This window comes from Tupaia chinensis, unplaced genomic scaffold (genome assembly GCF_000334495.1).
Source record: "Tupaia chinensis unplaced genomic scaffold, TupChi_1.0 Scaffold000048_1, whole genome shotgun sequence".
Taxonomy (NCBI): Eukaryota; Metazoa; Chordata; class Mammalia; order Scandentia; family Tupaiidae; genus Tupaia; species Tupaia belangeri.
In genome coordinates, this window is record NW_006159506.1 from 7,638,296 (window position 1) to 7,641,303 (window position 3,008).

Here is a 3,008-nt window from a genome sequence, read left to right on the forward strand (position 1 = left end):
CTATCAACACTATCTGTTAACACTATTTTATCTTTGTCAATCCAGAACCTTCTGGAAGGCCAGGCTTTCCTGGCACCTGCTTTGGTTCTGTGAATCCCTCTAGGTCCTGATATCATCAGAGCATCCTCCTATGCTGGCATGGAAGATCCAGCTAGACTCTGGGTCCTCCTCCCCAAGCAGTGGCAAGGCACAAGCAATTACTTGCGTGTGAAGTCAGGTGTAATTAAGCCTGGAAAGCCCTGGCTCACATGCCAGTCTTATCAACCACTTGACGAGTGATTGTGGGTGAGCAGAAATGGGGCTCTGTGAAATTGAAGTCAAACTTCTGACTTACAGAACTAACTACACAATGATAGTATTGTATTATTAAGCCACCACCTCTGTGAGAGGCAGACCCACATAGAAGGTTACTAGTTCGTGTCTGGAAGCCTCCCTGAGTCCACCGAGAACACACGCAGACTGGCTGAAACTGGGGGTGAATCACAGCACCAAGACCCAATTTGGAGTGTTGTGTCTGTCTGTCTCGCTCTCTCTTGCTCTCATTCATAGAATAAATATGCATATTGTGAAAAAGCTATGCATGGGTTTCAAAATGTTTTTGCATGAGCTTCTTGAAGTTTCTTCACATGTAAGAAAAAGGGAACATTAGGAAATAAATTTCTTTTCTTTTTAAAATAAATTTTGCCAGAGGGCATGTGTGCTTGCCATAGAGAGATGGGACAGTGGGAGGGTGGTAAGAAAGCACTCTTTAGGGGGCACGGTCACACTGCAATACCATCTCCTCCATTTCTCCTTCCTTTTGGGATTTTGGGCATGCAGATACACACATGCACCCCCTGTGTTTCCCACCATGTCAGATCTGGAACTAGAACTGCACAGCCAGTCATAAAGGATCCAGCCACCTTACCCGCAACACTATGAGCTGGTTAGGACCAACAAGCAAACAGTTGTATCAGTGTTTCACAATATCTTGGAATAGAACCTTTTGCATTCTTCTCTTACCTTCTTTGTACTCCTTCTAGCTTCAAGTGCCTCCAACTTGCTTCCTTTCTCTGCAGTAATTTCATAGCCGTGCTGGTAAGTTCTTTGGTTCTGGAACAGTTGAAGGCCTGCAGACATGAAAAGTTCATTGTTCCAGTGATAGATGGCTTGACGATACATTCACGAAATGCTTCACCAGGAAGTTATCCTCTTGATAAATCACACCAACTAATATTAGCACCATACCTCATCATCTGGATAAATCCAACATTAGATTGATTTTTTTTTTTTTGGAGAGGTTTTCGCTATAGGGCGTGTGCGCTCACCAGACAGAGAGAGACAGAGAGACAGAAAGTGAGAGATCACCCCCCCAGGGGGGATGGCCACGCTGCAGTCTCTTCTCTTTCACTCTCCTCTTGGGATCTTGGGCACGCACGCACACATGCCCGGTGTGAGTTTTAAGCCACCGGGTCCAGGACGTGAACCTCTGTTGACTACATGGGAGTCCAGCGATATAGCCATTACGCTAACTGCTGGTCCCCATTAGATTTATTTTAATGGTCATGGCATTTCCAACTCTGTCCATTACCCAGAGCCCAGAAGAAAGAAGGGCCAATCTCTATGGGATGTCTGTAATGAATGACTTGCTATGGATGCCTAGGAACAGAGAAACTTTGGGGAAAAAAGCAAAGCCAGACAGTGCAGAGTGGGTGGCTACCTTCCACATGGAGAGAAACTCCTTAAAATAGTCCAAACCCAGTAAAGAGCAGAAAGCAGAAAGGGACACATTTGTTCACCTGGGTTAATCAAGTGGCAAATTGCTGTTTACATTAAGGCACCACTGTGGGAACCTCCTCTTGATTAAGAAAGAAGCCAGACTAAGCAAGCAAGCTAGTGGGCGAAGGCAGGGATGATTAACTCCAGCGTGCCTTGCTGACCAAGCTGCCTTGGGTCCCTGCGCCTGCCTCGGTCTTTCTATTTCCTTGGAAGGGTCCACTGTGCTTTATGAATGACTGTGAAAAATGGTTCTGGGACCCTCGTAGTCCCCTGATCGCCCCTTTGGATGGTTGCCTAAAGCATATTGAATCATCCCCAAGGAAGAAGAATCCCAAGCAGCATGGTTCATTTAACTCTGGCCAAACACAAATTCTTCAAAATGGGCCACTTGGAAGGGAATCAAAGGCATTCGAGCGTGTGGGAGCCACATCATGAACCCCAGTTCTGAGCTGTGATGACCTGCGAGCCAGTGGTCTCCTGGAGGGGCTTCATATCTCCTGAGCCAGCAGACAGTGCTGTACATGACACATCTCTTTCTGTCTCACACGCAGCTGCTTCGGGGAGTGTTTTCCTGTGGAAACTTTCTTCTCTCCCTGTTCGTAATAGTTGCTGCCCTTTTGACCATACAAAGAGGAAAACTAGATTTCCTTTACTACTTTGTTTATAGGGTTTGTTGTATATATTTTCTTTTTCTTTTCTTTTCTTTTTCTTTTTTTTTTTGAGAGGTTTTTACTATAGGGCGCATGCACTTATCAGAAAGACAAAGAGAGACAGAGAGATAGAAAGCGAGAGATCACCCCCCACACACAGGGGGGATGGCCATGCCACAATCCCATCTCCTCCATTCTCCTCTCGGGATCTTAGGCACACACGCACACACGCCCAGAGTAAGTTTAAGCCAATGGGTCTGGGACTCGAACCGTGGTCGACTACATGGGAATTCAGTGACATAGCCATTATGCTAACTGCTTGGTCCCTATATTTCTATTTCTGAATAGCCCTTAGACACATTTACATATAGTAGAGGAAAATGGTTTAGTCTCTGCCTAGACACTTCTCTTTAGGAACAGTTATGAATTTGTGTATGCCATGTACCCAAATATTCATAATTACATATTTTCTAACTTGTATGTGCACAGACTTGTGTGTGCGCGCACACACACACACACACACACTGCACTTGCAGTCCTGACCTTATTCTTTCTGATAAGTTCTTCCATCCGGCCTCTCATCTCCTTTTTTTTTTTAAA